General features: G+C 37.3%; 1 protein-coding gene across 2 annotated transcripts in view; it reads left to right on the top strand.

Annotated features, from left to right (window-relative positions):
• The window catches only part of NKAIN3 (sodium/potassium transporting ATPase interacting 3), a 374,474-nt gene that overhangs the window by 190,132 nt on the left and 163,088 nt on the right, over positions 1-21,254 (top strand). The window lies entirely within an intron of this gene.

Below are 21,254 nucleotides of genomic sequence, written 5' to 3'. Positions count from 1 at the left end.
GTTAATGTAATAACTTGTTGAGCAAATTGTTCTCATGGTGAGAATGTTATTTTTTTATAAATAAGAACAAATGGCAAAGGGTGACTTTTTCTGCATCTGAATAAAACTTTCCTTTACATGACACTCAGTGCAGCAGGTCACTGATTCCTTATTCAAACCTCTGATTAGAGGAGAACTGTTTGCTGGAAGTATCGAGATACACGTTGCTTTCGTACATGGTATCACTTATGTTAGCATAGGTTATATTTAACATTGTGTCTACAGTGAGTTCCATACAAAGTCTGCTGGTTTTTTATCCTCCTGTTGGGCATAGATGATATTGATTTTTGTTCACCACATTCATACTTAAGTGATTCCAGGCACACTATGCCCATAGCACATGCTGATCCTGGTATTGTTAATAGAATAAATGTCCCCATTATTGGTTGTAAATTTAGTGATATGAACTACATCACTGTCAATTCACAAAATGCTTTCGGAGAATTGTGAACCCCACTCAGTTCAGATGGGAACATTTGTGAGCTACATGCTTTCTTGGTTTCGGCATTAAAACTCCTAGCTTTTGGCTGACAACAAACAGAAAACTGGTGAAACTGATTTAATAAGAAATAAAATTTAATTTACTCAGTAAAAATTCCATTAAAATTAAAGCTTTCAGTGATAGATTCCTTTGGTAATAAAATTCCATAATGAAAAGCTACAACAGTTTATTTTTTCTCCAAATATGATCTAGCTCACCGAAGCTCGATGAGGAAATTAGTGCAATTCATAGACGACCAAAATAAATGATCGTATTGGTATGTTCTGACTTAAAAAATCTATTAGATGAACAGAAAAGCAACACATGGAAGTGATGAATGCCCAAAGTAATAGTTCATTTTCATTATCCATAGAGTTTGTATTTTTTCAATCAGTTCGGTGATGACTGTTTTTATAGTGACTATTATATTTTTATAGATAATTAGTGTTTTTATCTAAGTGCCTAGGAAGTGAAGGAAAATTTTTAGTCTGACCCCTGAGTTTGTGAAAATTTGAGTTGTCTTTCCACTGACTGCAGAGGGTTCTGATCATATCGTTAGTGTAAGGGGATTATAAACCAGCAGGTATGAATCAAAGTCTTGTATTTTCCAGTTTTACCACTGTGTTTCACTTTTAAGTCTTCTTACTTAACATATGTGAGAAATCACAATAAAGAGAAATAGTAGCACAAATATTACTCAGGAGTTGAGAAAAATCCTTTTTATTAGTACATGCTTCAATTGATCTCCGAATTTGGCTGGAATTTTTATCTTGTGGTTTATAATTACAGCATTTGAAAAGTAGTTTTTCAGCAACATGATAAACACAAAATTATCTCCATGGAAGTTAGCCGTTCTTGTATAGATTACACCAAAGGCACCAATATCAGAAGCAAGCTAGTAATGATAGAATCAGGAATTTTGTTCAGTAAACCATGGAATTTGGGGTCCATTTAATAATGTTTCTGAAAACTATGCTGTCGATGATGTGTTCATCAAGAGACTGAGGTCTTTTTGCACTGTATGCATAAAATTCTGGGTATTTACAAATTGATGAGTATTTGACACTGAGTTAATCGGGACCCACATTTTACCTAACATGCTAGCTTAAAAATTTGCTTTTCATGAATATGTTCACATGTTGTCAGGCATGACAGAAAGGTGCTGTTATCAAGGTACGTTAGTGTGGTTGGCAAATCAAACACCATCAGAAGCTTTTCAAGGATGGCTATTTTCTTAGCATTGAAATCTTGGCAGGGAATATTCACCTTTTTTTCTTGCTATTGTTCTGTTTTTCCATTTAAATAAATGTTTTGCTTCTGAAACGAATGTCAACTTCTGTTGACATCCTATCAGGGAAAATTATCATGCTGTCTGGCAGCTGCCTGATTTCTGTTGGTTTGTTTGTTTTTAAGCACTATCATGTTTATATTTGCTCTGACCAGAATTAGGTGTTGCCTGGAGTCCTGTGAATTAGGTCTTCAATCATGAATGCTATCAGAAAATATAACTTGGTGCAGTATTAAATGGTAATTTTAACTCAATGTCTTCACATGGAGTATGTATACAATGTGGACAGACTTTTCAAATGTCCTAATAGAAATCCCCCACTGCTGAAACTTTGCTCAGATCTTATTCTTGTGGCAGAAAGGAAAATCTTTGAGTATTCACTGTTTGAATTCTGCCAAGAAGTTCCACTACAGTTAATGGAAAATTTGAATGAGAATAAGAATGTAGGTAATTTAAACCTGCTTTTCACTGTGAGACTTTGAAACATTTTTCTTTCAATTATAATGCATAATGTTCAGATTTTCATGGTAAACTGATTTTCTTTTTAAAGGAACAGTTTGATATTTAGCTTAAAGTATGGATCTAGCACACCAAGATCTTTAAACTTTTCCTGATAAGGAATGATGAAAACTTCTTCTACCTACCCTCCCAGTGTCAAACATGATGCATGCGACTATATCCTTTCTGTTCTTTCAGAAAAGTATGATGTATCTTCGCAAGAGTAACATGGAAAGCCTCCATAATTTTACATGAAAACACATTTCATGTTTTAAAATAATTTGCAAAAAAAAAAAAAAGGCAATTTCATACATACCCAAATTCCCACCAAAGTTTGTTTTAATAATCTGGAAGGCCAAACTGGTTAACGTAAGGGGAGGAAGCTGGTGGGGAGGGGTAAGCTGGGGACTGGAAGACTGTATTTATGGCTGTAGGCTTGTCATCAAGGAATTCACTTGGGTTTCAGTCTCTGCTCCAATTAATATCATATTATTTTATATAAAGAGAGAAAGCTTCACAGAAGAGCTTTCTCTGAAAGCACCCCCCATTAACTACGGTATGGTAATTAGGGCAATCTCCTGGGAAAACGATGGTATGGATTCAGGTTGTTGCGGTTGTGAAAGGGAAATAAACCTGGCTCTTCCACAGCTGGGTGTTGTAAGTAGAAAGCTAATGAGTAAAGGTTTCCTTTCTAACAACTACTTTATAAACAATGTATAAGTGAAGCTCCTCTCTCACTTATGTTACAGATGTGCAAATAAAATTTTAATGCCTGTTCAGGGCTAAAAAATTGTATTTGATCAGAAATAAAATAAATATACCCATACGACTCTTTTTTTGTTTGTTTTTTTTGTGGTAACTTAGGTTTTTTTAATTTTTTTTTTCATTTCTAATTTTAACAGTGTTAAAAAACTGCCAGTGTGAAAAATGAAATTTACGTGTATTTTTCGTTTACTACTTTTATGAAATTGAAAGCATAATTTTTAGTGTTAACCACTCTGTATGAGAGAAGCAAAGCTGCTATTATAACATGACCTTTTAATCCTCCACTGCAGGATGACAGATTGCTACATCCATACACGAGCTCATTAGTTGTTTGGATCTTATTCTATGTCTTGAAATGAAAATGTGTTCTAATTTGAGAGTATAGACAATTTTAAACATATAGACATAAACACAAATCTCGAGGCAATAAGAGGCAAAAAAATTTTCTCTAAAGCACATTTGAAAATAAAGTTTGATTGTATCTTACCTGATACAACACCAGTAGCTGTTATTTTGAAGTTCTGTATGTTCTTCTTAAATATATACAAGAGAACTTCTAACTTGTATAAGCCAGCCCTCCATCCCCAGAATACGTTCATTTATGTACTGCTTAGGCTACAAAGGAGACCCCATTTATTTAGTGTGCATTGTTAATATTTCTATCATTTGTATCCCTCCAGTATTTCAGATCCAGTGTGAAAATAGCTGTGTTTATTTGTGTGTGTCATTCACTCTGCCAACTGATACTTTTTGATAAACCATTTTTCTACTACTTGTTTTATTCTGGGTTACACTGACATTTGTTTGCATGTGTTACTGCCTTTACCTACTAAATGAACTCCTAGTAAAGGAGCCTTCCAATACTATGTACTCCTTTCCTGTTGTTTGATATACCTTACCTTAGGGGCTGGGCAATGCTGATGAGCTCTTTTTCTATGATGTTTCTGCTTATTCTACCCGGTTTTTTGTGGCATGCTTCTTGAGCATAAACTTTGCTTCATTCTGGATAATTTCAAGTTTAGCTCGCAAGGTTGAGCCATCTGTCAACTATGTCTCTTGTATTGCTTTTGGCCAAGGATTTGCATGACAAAGACTCATATATTCAGTAGGAAACTACTTCTAAAACTGTTTACATTTATTATCTGGTCCTTAGTCATAGGTGTTGAATTTAGGTGAATGTGAACCGAAAAAACTGCCTGTATGAAAAATGAAATGTGTCTGTGTTTTTCATTTACTAGTTCTTATGTCTGTGACTTGAGAACTTAGTGCTGGGTTGGGGAAATCCCAAACATGGATGCAGTCTGAGTGATGAGTGGATTGAGAGCAGCCCTGAGGAGAAGGACTTGAGGATACTGGTGCATGAAAAAGTGAATATGACCCAGCAATGTGTGCTTGCAGCCCAGAAAGCCAACCGTATCCTGGGATGCATCACAAGAAGCGTGGGCAGCTCATTGAGGGAGGTGATTCTGCCCCTCTACTCTGCTCTCCTGAGACCCCACTTGGAGTACTGCATCCAGCTCTGGGGTCCCCAGCATGAGAATGACATGGATCTGTTGGAGTGGGTCCAGAGGAGGGCCACAAAGATGATCAAAGGGCTGGAGCACCTCTCCTATGAAGACAGGCTGAGAGAGTTGGGGTTGTTCAGCCTGGAGAAGGCTCCGGGGAGACCTTATAGCAGCCTTCCAGTACCTGAAGGGGGCCTATCGGGAAAATGGAGAGGGACTCTTTATTAAGGAGTGTAGTGATAGGATGAGGCGTAATCGTTTTTACCTGAAAAAGCCTAGATTTAGATTAGATGTTAGGAACAAATTCTTCACTGTGAGGGTGGTGAGGCACGGGAACAGGTTGCCCAGAGAAGCTGAGGATGCCCCCTCCCTGGAAGTGTTCAAGGCCAGGTTGGATGGGGCTTTGGGCAACCTGGTCTAGTGGAGGGTGTCCCTGCCCATGGCAGGGGGGTTGGAACTAGATGATCTTCAAGGTGTCTTCCAACCCAGACTGTTCTATGGTGTTTTTATGATGCTATGATGACACTAGTTTCATTAACCTTTCCTCTAAAGCCAAAGAAAATTCTGCATATGGTAATTCATAAACCAATCTTTTTCACATTTTTTTTCCTAGTATTTACTTCTATCAATGGAAGTTCAAAGCCTCTAGGGATCCCAACCAAATTTATTAAACTGAAGACAGAACTATAGACTAAACTTTTATATGGCTCTGTAATCAGAGGACAGAATTATAACTCTGTTAAAATTAATGATCTATTCTATTTAAGGACAAAATGGACTAATAAATTACTTTTAGTAAAATGCTGTGGGAATGGTAACTTAATACTCTTTGCTAAACAAAATATTGTATATCAGAATGGGGTCTAATCATGTGGACTTTATCCTGGCTACTTCTGGAATCCAATTTATTCCATCTGGTGCATGTCAGTCAATCCTTAATTGTTGTACAATTATATCTAATCATCTCAAATGGAGTAAGTTAAGCTCAAAACCAATGCCATTTTGTAATTGATAGAGATGCTTGTGCCTTTTTTTTTTTTTTAATGTGAAATGAAAGCATAGGCGTTGCTTGAATTTAGGCTAACAATATGAAAGAAAAAGTGATTCCCATTCTGACTTGTGCTGATGTGAGAAAATGGAGACAATTATTTTGGCATAATTAACATTATAATTAGCTCTATGATGTAGCCCAATCCCAAAATTCTTGTGGACAAAATTTGCAACATCCATAGAAGAGCAAGAAAAAGTGATAAACTTAAAAAACCACCCATAAAACTGTATGAAAAATCGGGGGGGGGGGGGGGGGGGGGGGAGGGGGAAGGGAGGGGGGCATGATTTCCTTAGTCTAACCAGAAGGCTGAAGGTAGGGCATAGTACATCTACACACATGTAAGTGGCTTTTATATGGAGGAAAGTGATCAAATTTTTTCATATTCAATGGGAAAATGGCAAAAAATTATTTTCTGAGTATGTGATAAAGAAGATTTGGTTGGAGATCAGGAGAAGTTTTTTAATAATAAGATCACTGAATAGGACCTAAAGCTGTTCAAAGCCTCATTGCTAGATATTTTGAGAATGAAGTAAAGGAATATCGATGTGGAGTGATCTAGGTAACTCTTCTGCCCTGCCATTATAATCTATAGAAATAAACTTCCCAAGATAAAAATGCAAGTTAGTGTCCATGGATGGTTTAGGGTAGGAGTGTTAAAAAATGAAATAGTGAGTACAAGTTGAAGACTCAAAACCTCATCTTTAATCAACTCAGAGTCTTATTAGCTTTGGCAGGAGCGGTGTTCCAGCTGGGGAACTTGGGATGTCTCTGGCTTTTCTTCCCAGCAAGTGTGTAGGGACACAGAAAATGGGGGACCCCAGTGGAGGCTCCAAGGTGGCTGATGACAGTTCTTGAGCATGCACAGGTGGTGTTTTGGTGTTCAGTTCTGTGACACCAAGTGGGAGGTGATGCTGTCATTGCTGTTCACTCCTGATAGAGATTAGGCATCTGTTACAGATAAGATTCATGTGCTTTCTGTTCTGTTGATGGATTTTTAATTCAACACAAATCATTGCCTTTCACAGCAACACATCCTTCACTGAGGACAATGTGAGAGTGATAATAGTATAAATCTTCACTGCTGGACATGGTGCATATATTCATGTCCAATTCAGCCGAGAATTTCTTCCCACACACCTCTGATTCATATCAGTTGCTTTTGGTCAGCATCTCTCTTGGGCCTTGGGAGACTACATACCCATTATCTTCTTATTCTCCCCACTACTATATGTCCATTTGCTTCAGCTGCTGCTAGCTGTGATATCCACAGTAACGGATCACGCTAAAGCAGTGGATGTAGCTGTAGGCATTCTGCAATATCTAGACATTACAAATTACTAGTTTTATAGCAGTAGTTAAATATAATCTCTTCCTAGTGTGTGTGTTAATAAAATTCAACTTGCAGAAATTAAACCCAATGAAAAGATTGTTTTCTTTTCTTTAAGGTTTGGACCCTATCATGTCCTCTTCATTCCCCAAATTTTTTATTCCAAAAAGGTTTAAAGGATTGTTGTTTTAAAAGTAATGTTGCAGAATCTTCTCTGACATAGAAAAAGGAGGAATGCTAATTAAACACCATTTAAGTAAATAGGATGAAACTAATATAAAGGCAAAGAAAAACAGACCCAATATAAGTTTTAATTCTTGCATCATATAATCCATTTAATTCCTTTGGCCTTCTTTCTTTCTTTAAACCAGTTCTCAGAAGTAATAGGGAGGGATTTTTTTTAAATAAAACCAAACAAGTGTTTAGAACCATTTGCCTCCTTTTTGTTATTCTTGTGCCCTTACCTACAATAGAGGTTTCACTGAAATGTGTTTGCTAAAATATGAACTTTTAATATGACCTTCCCTATGCAAGTTGCTCCTCCCATCCTGCTGCTCTCTCACCATAAAGAGAAATAATCTCCAGGTTCAATTGTATTTAATACTTTTCCATAATGTTCTGTTCAAACAGCAACCTTTTGAATTTTTAATTACTTTGGCAATAAACCCGGAAACCAATTTACTGTGAACTTCTGCAGTGTAATATTGAACAGAAACAACATTTCAGAGCTTCAAAATAATAGCTCTGGCCTGGACTGGTATAAATTACCGTTAGTCACAGATTCAGTGTGTTGGTGGTGTGTCTTTCAACGGTATTTGCAAACAATATTTTTTGATGTTGTGTTAGGCTGACATCAGTACGTGCAGGAGCAGAAACTGCGTGTGGTAGTTTCTGCTTAGAGTACAATGATTGTTTCCATGAAAGGTTAGAAAATGATTAACCACAAACTGTGAATTCATAATGGTGAAGCTATGGAAAAATTTATCTGCATTTTACATTTCTTAGCCAAAAAAGGGAATAACTACACATCCATGCTTGCCATTTGAAAATAAAACTCAAGGAATGCTACCTGCAGAGTGCTTAAGAAGATGACTTAATACATGCTCTTGTAAAAGAAAAATATTAATCTGTTAGTACTCTAATATTGAAATCAGTGCACGTTCCTCCAGTTCAAAATTTTCAACAATGAACTGGCCTCAAAGACTTCTATTTTAGTTGAAGAGAGTTTGTAGTTGGTTTTTGATGTTCCAGATTTCATGTCACCAAAGTAATTTGTCATTCAGTCTGTTTCACTCTACTATGTAAAGCTTTAGCGTCATTTAAGTTTTAATGAGATATATGCTTAATCTTGGAAGGAGAATTAACATGCAGCTAGCTTGGTGGCAATTGAGCATAAGGTCATTCTGGAAAAAAAAATAAAAATATATGGAACAAATGGGACACAGATATAAATGCCACCGAAAATGCAGAATGTGTTATTCTGATGTTAATTAGTTTGTTTAGGTGATACCATCACATTGCTGAACAACTTAATCAGGAGTACATTCCAGATGGTGCAAAAATTGTATTTCATATCCTTTCAGGTGACATTTACAGTGGTTCATAATGTTATATACAATCAGCACCATTAAAATATGTTTTTTGAATAGAGTTGGTGTCCTTTTATAACCCCTTAATGCTAAATTCTAAGGTTGACATTTGGAGTGTAGGCCACCATCATCTTCATTGGTTTAAATAACTGTGACGATACCTATGTGGTGCTTTTATTTTTTATTTTTTTTAAATAATAATCTGTTGAATATCCATGGTTGATACTGGCTTTGGGAATGATGGGTGTGATTGATATGATTTAATCCCAGATGGCACCTAAACACCACAGAGCCACTCGCTGACTCCCCCTCCAACGGGTTGTGGGGGAAGAGAATTGAAAGGGTAAAAGTGAGAAAATTCATGGGTTGAGATAAAAACAATTTAATAATTGAAATGAAATAAAATAATAATAATAAATTGTAACAAAAAGAAAAATAACAAAAAGAGAGAAAAATAAAACCCAAGAAAGACAAGTGATGCAAATGAAAAACAATTGCTCACTGAACTGACTGATGCAAAAGGCCTCGGCTCTGTGTGAGCACTGCTCAGCAGTAATGAAAACATCCCTGTATTATCATCAACACTGTTTCCAGCACAAATCCAAAACACAGCCCTATGCTAGCTCCTATGAAGAGAATGAACTCTATTGCAGCCAAAATCAGCACAGTGATATATACAGTTACCTAGCTGCTGCACAGAAAAATTTATTAATACGAACTTCACACTCATATTGAGCTCATTAGCTTAATCTTTCAGATACTTCTATGATCTTGAGTATTTTTTAAAAAATCATATCCTAAATAATAATAATAATAATAATAATAATAATAATAATAATAAAAGCTAAGATGTATACAGCCTCACAAGGGAGAGGTAAGTAGCTCAAGTAGCTTGCAAAATCTCTGCAAAGATGCCTTTGGATATGAAAAAGAAATAAGGATGCAAATGGGTCCTGTGATGCAGGAGTGCATGCTTGCAATGGCTAGTGATGTAGAGAGGGTAAATCCCTGATTATCTACAGCATATCTGTGCCTGAAACCCATAACAATGTTTGAGAAAGGATTGGGTATTTAGATGTAAAACAAGAACATACAGAATAAGAAGTCAGAACATATACGGTCAGGAAGGGCCATCCAGTCATCTGTTCTAACCTCACGTGTCCAGAAGATCACTGAATTTTATTTTTTTCGCTGTGTTCAATTTAATTTTAGTCTCTTAATCTAAAGCATATTTTTCAGAATCACAAAGAATCCATCACATTATGTGATAGTTCAGTTGCGAATAATCAGCTTCTTAAATAGGTTTATTATTTGTATATGTTTTTTCCTGCTCTGATAGATTCAGCAGTTACTTCTTGTGAAAGGATTTAAACACTGTAGTGAAATCATGTTTCAGTCTATAATTACTCATTAGATCAGGAGTTTGGATTTTGGTATCCTAAATCTCCAGCACCTGCTGTGACTTTTTTACTATTGAGAGTCTGTTTGCCACTTAGTTTTTCACTGTCGTGTCATCCGTGTCCCCCTCCCCCAGCTGACCCTTAAGGACACTGGTGAGTAGGTGCTGCTGTGCTGTGCTGTGCTGTCAGTGCACGAGGATGGAGAAGGTGAATCGATTAGCTTGTTCGTGGAGCGAGGAAGGGAAACGTCTCCGAGTCATGGTTTGGTTGTAAGCAAGTATGGCGAATCCGTTTCCAGATAAGGGTGAACCTAGGTTAAATTGCTCAGGGTATTATTTTATCTATTAATTGACAATTTTTTTTCTATTTCGTATCGATTGTTATTCTTTTACTGTAGAAAAAGAGAAGAGGGTTGGTGAGATTTTTATTTTCACTCTAAGTGTGATGTCCTTTGGGCAAAAATGCAATGAGAGATATTTTGATTATTTCATTAATCATGTTCTTGTCTATACATTGGATCAACCATACCTGCTGTCTGTCCAGCAGCTTCTAACTACTGACATGACTGACTGCTGTATACAAATTTTGACCCTTACATGAGGCAGTATACTTAATTTAGTGCTCATTTAGTGCCTGTTAAGGTCAAATTTATATTTTTTACTAATAATTTCTATATGCTATTTTCCTGTTGTGTAATCTTTGTAATTTTAGTTCCTACACTAGCCAAGTAAAGATTTCTTCCTATTTATGGGAAAGTCTGTTATTTTACCTGTCTTCTAGTAAATATTTGCATTCAATTAACATCCAGTTTTAAAACAGTTTTACTGTTTTGAAGGAAGTTTTGCAGTGGTTCATGAGTTTTTGGGGGGTTTGGTTGGGGTTTTTTTGGTTGTTTGTGGGGTTTTTCCCCTCCATTTGAAGACCATGCTCACTTGGAAGAAAATATAATTTTATATGAGTTTTTTGTAATAATTTACACAAAAGACAGTCCTAGACCTTGGTGAAAGTACAGCGGATTTATTGTTAGTGATAGAATCTGAAAAAGTTCTTCCCAGAAATGATGATACTGAATTGCATCGGGGTTTTAAGTATGCCAAATGCTTCTTATGGGACTTGATAATAATGTGACTTCAGGCTATTATGTAGATAGACATGTTAACATGGGCCTATCTTTGACCTGGAAAAGAAATACAAGGAGCAAGTGATTGCTCATCTTCTCTAGATGTCATCTAGGTGACTGCACTTGCATCCTTTGGGACTTATGAACTCTGCCTAATTTACGGGAAAGGCAAGGGAAGATTCAAGTTTGTTTAACTTTTCATAGATCTGCATTTGTCAACCAAGGCTATTTTACTAACTACATAGAGCCTGCATATCCAGCCAGAGATTTCCTGGTTCTTTAGGATTTTCTAGTATCTCGGCACTAGATGTGCATAGCCTTAAACTTTCTGAATTACCATCTGCCTTAAATGTCTTTGCTCCAGGGGTCTGGTGTCAGCATTTTGCCCTTTTAAGTCTGGTGGGTCTACCTGAACTTGACTTTCACCAGATTTTTCAAAAAAGCATCTAGAAGAAAATTTTGCCATTCAACTCATATTAAGTGGTTCTTTCTTGGTGCACAATAAGGGGGACTGCAGGACTATTCATGTCTTTTGAAGGCTTCAGCAAACAAAAAAAACCTCTAGTTAGTTCAATAGCATACCTTGGGTAAGCCTTAAATATATTTCCAACATGTCGGTGTTTTGGCAATCTTTTCTTTTGTAGAATGCTTAACATTTATGTTGTGTTTATCTGTCTTAATTAGAAGAAGGCTTTTGATTCTGTAGGTCATAGGAAGTAGTCTTTTAATCTTTGCAGTTTGAATCTTGGAGCAAATTTATCTCCTAAATTTAGTTTCCATGTAATAATTTCTTTAACCTCCATAAGGGGAAAGGGGTTTTGAGAACTCCTTTTGAATGCACAAGGGAATTGGAGGGATTGTTCCTTGTCTAGATTATTATACTCTCTTTCTTTTCCGTTTTCAGCTGTCCTTCAGGGAAATTCCTCACTCAAGTTGATGATGTGACTGAGTTTATTATTCATGAGTATCAGCACTCCTTTGAGCAGACTTCTTCAGTTTGGATTAATGGGGAAAGAGCGAGAGAATCCTGTTGGGGATTTGGCTGCCCTCCTGCCCTTTGCTTTGCTAGGAGGTTTATTGTCAGAGTGGCTTTACTATACCAGGAATAATGCTGGGTCTTTTTGACCTCTTCAGTCAAATGAGGAAGGCAGAAATGTTGGAAGAGAAGTCACAGCGCTGGCAACAATGCTTGCCTGAGACTGTCTTCCAAGGGCAAATGCTGTTTATGAATAATTTGATTGTCTCTGTGTTACAGCAGCATTGCATTCTGTGTACTTGGATTCCCTCTCTGCTTATATCTTTAAATAGCACGTAGAAATCCTTTAAGATGTTGTATTGGAAGAGCTTTTCCATTGCAGGGGGAGAATATATTATACCTGTCTGCTGAGAACTGTTGCTCTGTGTTACTGCCATGAATCTTGTTTCTCTGTGCTTGGAAACAGCTTTTTTATTTTTTGTTTTTCTTTTTTTCTTTCTTTTCCTTCCTATTTTGGTAGATCAAAAGATTCAAGTTTGATTTGGGGGTTTTGGCTGAAGATTTTCCTTGTTTATCTCAAAGTTGTTTGAAGGCATGGACATTTTTTATGCTGAGACAGTCTGAATGCTCTGTGCTGCCTGCTGAACCCTCTCTCTAGGTCTGCTGCAAGGGGCATAGGTGTTATTCCTAAAACCCAGATCACTTCTTTGCAGCAGATGTAACACAGTTGATTCATGTTACCTTTATTTTCTGTGAATTATGGATGACATTTTTACTTTTCAGCTTTATTTTCATTCTGTTCAGTAGTTTTCCTTGGTTCGATCAGAAGTGACCAAACAACTGGCCAACTTTCTCATGGCCAGTATTGCCAGAGCACCATCTCACCTTGACTAAATTAATGTTTCTACCTCTTTACCTGTTACCAAGGCATTCACAAGTGTTTATTTTTTCCACTTCAAAGGTGGGCTGTTGGATAAAAGACTACATTCAGTGAGGAAAAAATGTACATGTCCAGCTGTGAAGAAAATGTAACTTCCATTAGATCTTCATCTCAAATATGCTTGTACACTGTTTATCTTCAGAGTTGTTCATGCTGTTTTGGGACTACTTTTGTATGCTTCATGTCTACCCTGAGTTGCAACTATGGTTTGCTTCAGGGTATCTTCCACCCTTACGTCTTGTTTTTCACACAAGCTAGCTGTTTTTATTGTTAATTGTGATAGGTATGTAGACATTGTGTATACCCTGCAAACATTAGCACAGTCAGAGAAAATAGCTATTTTGGAAAATCCATTGATATACATTTTTTAGTAATCACTCTTTAATTTGTATTTGTTGATACTTTTTAGCTATTTTGGGGTTTATTTGTATATATTTTACTCTTATGAATCAATTGACTATCATCTGATGAATAGTTAAAAATATACTTCATATTCTGGTTTTAAAGCTGCGATTTCCTATTAAAAATTTAAGTCATCTTGTGGAATCATTTTCTCTGAAAACTTTTTACTTCACTCTGATACAATATGCTAATATTTGTGAAAATGTCTGCATCTTAAAATGTGCTTGGAACACATATTTACCTAGTTTTAATACATAGAATAACCAAATGGTTTTAAAAGGTTGTTAGTTTTAAAATATTCCTAGATGTTAGCAATGTCATCAGTAATCAGTATCCTAGGATTTCTTAATTTCTAAATGTCTAAGTAAGATCACTTTTTACATCTGTAAGTAGGCAGCTTGCTTAAACATTCCAGGATCATATTAACATTTTATTCTCTAGGATCCAGTTTCCAATTCTGTTGCATGACTTGTATTTCCTGCTTCCAGGCTATATCACTTTACTTGTGCCTATAATTTAACAGACTTTGTTTTGCTGATCCCAGCTTACCAAGGAGTCCAGATGGCCCCGTACAGCTGCCTGCCTTTTCATTATTTACCCTCCTTCTTCTCCTTGTGTCATCTGCAAATATATCCACTACAAGCAGTGATTTTATATTTACTTCTAAATCACTGATGAAAACGTTGAATAACATTAGACCTTACATCAATCCCAAGAGAGTCCTGCTAGAAACACTCTTATTCAGCTATGATTTTCCATTGATAACTATGTTAATTAGCTAGTTTTCAATCTATTTAATTTTCAGTACATAAAAAATGTACTGCTATTCTAATTTTTTCAAGAAGAATGTTTTGTGAATGCCTTATAGAGGTCTAAGTATATTGTTTTCTGGCAGCTGCTTCTACCAACTTGAATTTTAACCTCTTGAAGTAATAAAATCAAGTTTATTTAACAGTTCCTAATGTCTTACGAAATCTTATTGACTGGCATCAATTACACTGCTTTTTCTGGTTCTCAAGCATCTGTTTTTAAGTCATCTTTCCCTCAATTACTTTGGCACTGATTCTAGACTAACTGCCCTTGAACCATTGCATGTGCATGTTTTGAAAATTACATAAGCTTTAAAATTCTTCAGTCTCATTAAGTTCCTAAGATTTATTAAAAATTAACTTTTTTAAATTCATGAATCTCAACATGCAAGGCTTTTGTGTGGTTGCAAGTTGCCCAGGCCTACAGACTGAATACAATTTATAAATTGGTAGATCATTTACTAATAGTTTAAACAGTGCTTCTTCCTCCTCTTCTCATTCTCTTCTTTACTACATAAAGAACAGAAACATTTATTAAAGATGTCTGCCTTTTCTGCCTCTCTAAAAAATTCACAGTCTTCATCTATTAGTAGGTCTAGATCATCTCTATAATTTCTTTTGTTCCTAATAAGCTTGATGAACAATTTCTTACTTCCTTTAACCTTGCTAGCATGGATTCTACCTGACATATTTTTCTTCCCCATTAAATTTTCTCCACTATATATCCTGTAATTTATATTGACTGAAATCTTCTTTCCATTTTTATTCTGGTTTCTTGAGGAACAGGCTAACACAATTGGTGCATGCACGTGTGTCTGTGTGCCTGGTGCCAAAACCTTCTGTACTGCAGAAATTTTCACAAAGAGTGAATCTTTCATAATTAAATTCTTGTATATGTGTGCCATTACAAACGAAAAAAGGTATCCAGAAGAGGGGACAGAAGAAACTGTCTAGTGCCTCCACAGAGAGAAAAGTCGCCGCGGCCTCTCATTAGAAACCCTATAGTGTTTGTCTTTAGTTTAAACTAAACCAGAAGAAAGACCACAATGGAGGAGAAGGGAAAGAGACTCTTTTGTACTCCTTCCCAGTTTCTCTCCTTCACTCACCTAGCTCTGGACCTGGAATACTCCTTAACTCATTAACCCCTGAAACTCCATGTGCCACTCACCTAAAACCTCCACAGCCCTTCTGCCCCACTTGCTCAGTACTGTGGACTTTTACTTTCTCTGACTCCCTCAGGACAGTATGGTAAAAATGTATTCTCCCTCCCTGAGAAGTCTTTCCTGCGTTCTTAATACACACAACCTCTCCATCTGCTTCAGAAAGGCAATGAGAGCAGCACTCACCCAAAGGGCTGCTATAACCTAAAGCACAGGGGTAGTGTGTGCAAATTACAGAGATTATTGTGCTATAACATTGTGTATTCCCATGACTTAGATTTCTGTATGGTTTTTTTCTGCAACTTCAGTACAGCAATACACATGATTAACTTAAAATGCATGAGTAGTCTCATTAAACTCACTAAAATTACTCGCATGCTTACTATGCATTTAAGTACTTTGCAGAATCAGCATTAAAATAAGAGGCAATCCATAGACCTCTCCATGTCTCACATATTAAAGTTTGGGAAAGGGAGGAGGCTTTAATATAAAAGCTGAAAAAAACCCTGAGTATTCATCCGATCAAAAATCTTGTCTTATGCATTAAAGTTGAAAGGCAAAGGTTTCATATGTTTGATATATAATGTGTTAAACAAATGCTGATGTATGGGTCTATCTATATTATTCTACATTTTTATATTATGCACATTACAATATTGCCTAATAGTATCTCTTAACAGCATTTTCAATTCATCTAGGTTGTATTTACTGGTATTGAGCTTGTATATATTACTGTGGCACCTCTTCTGTTGTGGTTGTGCTTTGTAAGTTCTTCCAATACGTAACATGAGGTGAGAGAAATTCAATGAAGTGGAGTCAGAAAAAGTCAGGGAAGGATATGTAGATGTATGAAATTTGTGTTAGTGTTTCCTTTTTTTTTTTTTTTAAGCAATCATCTGCCGTAGCTTACTATTTCAGTGCATGTCTGAAACATTCTGTGTTTTAACAACACTTACAGTCCTTATAAAGAAGAATATAAATAATGCTGAGAATTAAAGCCATTCTTAGAACCCAGAAGGATTCAGAGCCAAAGTAAGCATTAGGTTTGTGTGAAAAAGACTGCATGATATCTTGCTTTTTATGATCTGCGACACACCCATTACAGTTTGTCCTGCTACATCACATCACTGAGGCTGTGAATAATGTAATAAAAATCTCTCTGACATAGTTTCTCTTTTAATTTAGTACTTGCATTTTGAGTCCCTCTAATAGCATGGAAAAATGTGTTCCTGTATTTAAATGTTTTGCCAATAGTAAATCCTAGAATCATGGATCATCTAGTTCCAACCCCCTGCCCTGGGGGGGTTGCCCAAAGCCCCATCCAACCTGGCCTTGAACACTTCCAGGGAGGGGACATCCACAGCTTCTCTGCGCAACCTGTTCCAGTGTCTCACCACCCTCACAGTGAAGAATTTATTCCTTATATCAAATCTAAATCTACCCTCCTTCAGCTTAAAGCCATTCCCCCTTGTCCTATCACTACATGCCCTTGTAAACAGTCCCTCTCCAGCTTTCCCATAGGCCCCTTCAGGTACTGGAAGGCTGCTATAAGGTCTCCCCAGAGCCTTCTCTTCTCCAGGCTGAACAAACCCAACTCTCTCAGCCTGTTTTCATAGGAGAGGTTCTTCAGCCCTCTGATCATCTTCATGGCCCTCTTTTGGACTCACTCCAACAAGTCCATGTCTTTCTTATGTTTGGGACCCCAGAGCTGGACGCATTACTCCAGGTGGGGTCTCACAAGAGCAGAGTAGAGGAGCAAAATCACCTCCCTTAACCTGCTGGTCACACTTCTTGTGATGCATCCCAGGATACGGTTGGCTTTCTGGGCTGCAAGTGCACATTGGTGGCTCCACCAACACCCCCAAGTCCTTCTCCTCAGGGCTGCTCTCAATCCATTCACTGCCCAGCCTATAGTCGTGTTTGGGATTGCCCCGATCCATGTGCAAGACCTTGCACTCGGCCTTGTTGAATTTCATGCAGTTCACACGCGCCCAGCTCTCCAGCCTGTCAAGGTCCCTCTGGATGTCATCCCTTCCCTCCAGTGTGTTGACCACACCACACAGCTTGGTGGTGTTGGTAAACTTGCTGAGGGTGCACTCAGTCCCACTGTCCATGTCGCCAACAAAGATGTTAAACAGTGCCGGTCCCAATGCCAGCCCGCGAGGAACACCACTAGTCACTGTTCTCTTCTTGGACATTGAGATGTTGACCACAACTCCTTGAGTGTGACCATCCAGCTAATTCCTTGTCCACTGACTGGTCCATCTGTCAAATCCATGTCTCTCCAATTTAGAGACAAGGATGTCGTGTGGGACAATGTCAAATGTCTAGGTAGATGACATCAGTTGCTCTTTCCTTATCCACCAATGCCAAGTTGGTGCATTAAATAAGTATGATTTAATATTTTGCAGTGTTGTGTTCTGCCTTTCTAACAGAATTATTGCTCCCTTTTACTTGAAATTTCACTTGCCTTAATAGATTATTTTGTCAGCCCGTTGAGTGGCTGTTTAATTCAGGTTGTACTGTAGATGAAAAGAAACAGGAGCTATGAGTTACAATAAGATAAACAGAAAGTATTACATAATAACTATACATAGTACTGAAAACAAAATACAGTATTTCAGTACCTGCAGATTTTTCTGCTGCTCATATATGGGCTGTTGGTAAATACCATTTTTAGGAGAAAAAGATAGAATTCCATTTTGAGAAATGCTGTCAATATTTCAGAGTTCTTGGCTTTCTGCTGAGGCAGTGTAAACTGACTTAGCTACAGAAAAGGACATTGAAATCCTGATCATACAGATTAAATGAAAATTTGACCTTATTTATTTAAAGGAAGACACTTGTGTGCAAAGTAACCTTAAAGGAGAGATGGGGTTTTGTTTCCTTTTCTGGAAGGAAACTGCCCTGGAGGGCAGTGAGGTAAAGCTAACTTGACACCAACAATGTGTTTTTAGGGATGCAGCCACAGGTTTCACATAGGCCTCTCATGGGCTAGGATGGAGCTTCTCCTTTGAAGACTGTGTCTCAGTGGCAATGCTGGGAGGGAAACTGTCTCTCTATGGATCTTGCTGCCTCTCTAGTGGGAGGAGAGGGCATCATCTGTTTATTCAGGCCTTCTCCTACTGTGCCTTTCCATAAATAGGTCATACCTCTTCCCATCCGTGAAGGAAGGATGCTGCAGTTCCACCTCATCTGTCTACTGGGGTAGAAGAAATTTTGCTGTGATGTCCTTTTTCCACAAAGCACTGTCCACCAACTCATGCCATTGCTTTTCAATCATCTGAGCTGTGTAGCTTTCCTCTATGTATTTCTTTCATCCCTTGCTTTCCAAACAGCCATTGCTTAGATCTTGTTTCCTGGAAGACATCCTTGGCTTCACTGTGTTTTTAAAAGGGACACGGTACTGTAGTGTTCTGGATCATCAGATTGAGATCTCTTCTGCCATAGATACCAGTAGCCCTGAGGTACCTGAAGTACTATACAAAGATAGTCTAAAACATTGTGTTTGTTGGGTGTTTGAAAAAAATTGGCCACTTATGATTGATGAGTGAGTCCTAAAATGTATTATGGATCTTTGGTACCAGGATAGGTTTTCAGTTTTAGAATTGAGAAGTAAAAGTAAAATATAAAATGTATATTTGTCTAGTAACAAGGCAGACTACAGGTTGCTGAAATCAATGATTGTCAAAATTGCACAAACATTGAATGATATGCATGAATAATTTAAGACTGTTTTCCTAAATGTGCAAAAGTCAAGTTATCCTTGCAGTGAGACTCATTGTAAATCGCCAGCAATTTACTGTGTTTCTGAAAACCACAGGCAGCAATTTCCAGACAAGATTAGACCTGTTACTGTACACATGTGACATTTTCTTGATTTAAACTGTCATTCTGAAAAGCTGTTAACTGACAGACGGAGTTTGGAATGAGGTTATAAAGTTTACTGAAGGACTCCTTACAACTGAGGTTGAGCTATATTTCTTCTCAGGTAGAGAAGAGCACATAGACCTCCTACTGCAACTAAAGTATGTATGCGTGCAAATTAGTACTTTCAAGGGAAATTATACATGATCTTTTTAGACATTCATGTGCTGCAGTCGTGTATGGTGCTGTGCTGATGTTTTACATCTCATAAACACAGTAATGTATTTCCGAAATACCTTCTTTCTCTGAGGTATGTCAGAAATTCTGACTGTAAGTGCTACAGATGGTTGGCAGTATACCAACAGGCATCAGCTTCCTCATTTTGTCTGCTCTCTGTAAGTGGTGTTTATCAAACTAGTTTCTGAAGATGATCTGAATGATTCCAGAGTATCACATTGGGCCAGAGGAGGGAATATTCATCTGGATTTACTTTTTTTTTTTCTTCTTCTTTTTCTTTTCTTTTTTTTTTAATTAACAACTAAACTGGAAGTCTTCCTACCAACTCAGTTCCCATTATATTTCCATGGCATGTAGACATGTAGTACTTGACCTAAAGAATGTCTTTCATCACTGTCTTAACTACCTTCTCTTTGTCATCATGGGAACAGTTTTAGTATAAGTGACACCTTCTTTTGTCTTTTTCTAGTGCCCTGCAGAAATGAGCATGCACTCAGACATACTCTAACTTAGATACCCTGATGTTCTCTGGAACAGGTTTTTTGGTTTGCTTTTTTTTTATCATGAAATAACTCCTGCTCACGTTCTCTGTCTTTTATATAGTTGCAAAGTACATTCTGGTAGCCACCCATTCAAAACCTGGCCAGTTTTGCAGGCTATTGGTCTGGGTAGGTCCTTCATATAAAGCAGTCATCGCAGTTGGTGGATCATCCAGGAACTGCCAGAACAGAAAAAGTGAACTCTAATTTCTTTTGCTAAAAGCCCATCTGGTAAGGTATGCTCTACAGGTATGATAAATCTTTCCCAAAATTTTCACTGAAAGTTTCAATCTGAAACTTCCTTATTTGTTATTAGGAAAGCAAATTCTTATCAGGGATATGACATCCCTAGATTTTGCATAAAAAATTTTGCCAAAAAGCTTTTTTGCATAAAAAATTAAGACAACTCTACATTCAATAACTCTCTGAGGAGGAAGAAAGCCACTCAGCCTAAAGTTGCATTGTCTGGAAAATTGTGGACATGGTGTCCAAGTGAGTAAAACCAGAAATTAACAGTACTGAGAGGAGACTTTCCTTTGCCATTACCCTCCCGATACACCAGATTCTTCTTCCATAGCAGATGAGCACGAAGAAGAATGTCTTGTAGTGCTGCTTACTTGGAAAATTGTTTGGCCAGTGTGATTCAAAGACAGGAGATCATTAAAGCAGGAAGCGATCATAAACACTGGAGAACATTTTAAAAGGTGACCGTGAGGAGTTGCACTGTAACTTGAAAGTTCAATGTTTTCAGAAGAATCTCTTGGGAAAAGAGTCTGAGATAGTATCACATATAAAAAGAGACAAAGGAAAAGATGTAGACCACTGGGATCTGAATTACGGGTAAGAATGCATTGGAGGAGAAGATCCAGAGACAGTCTTGTTCAGCTGTATGAGCCAGGGATACCTGAGAGCTGATAAGCACTTGTGTTACAGACAGGTGGTAACAAGAGGCGATGGAAATGTGTGGCAAACCTTACAGAGATTAGAGCAAAAAAAGAATGGACCTCTTTGTAAACCAGACAAGCTACAGTTGTCGCAGGCAGGTGACAGTTTGGTCTTCTGGGAACTAGATGATTATATTACCTATTACTCCTGAAGGAAGGAAAAAGTTTCAGCCAGTATGCATCTCAGGTAACACATCTTAGCTGCTGACAGTGGATTTGAGTTTGTTTATATGGAATGAATGGAAATTGTTGCTGTATTATAACAGTGAATTCAATGTTTCGTATTCACTCTGTCAGTACTAGTACCCATGTGTATT

Source organism: Balearica regulorum, chromosome 2, assembly GCF_011004875.1.
Source record: "Balearica regulorum gibbericeps isolate bBalReg1 chromosome 2, bBalReg1.pri, whole genome shotgun sequence".
NCBI lineage: Eukaryota > Metazoa > Chordata > Aves > Gruiformes > Gruidae > Balearica > Balearica regulorum.
This window is presented reverse-complemented; position numbering and strand designations above follow the sequence as displayed.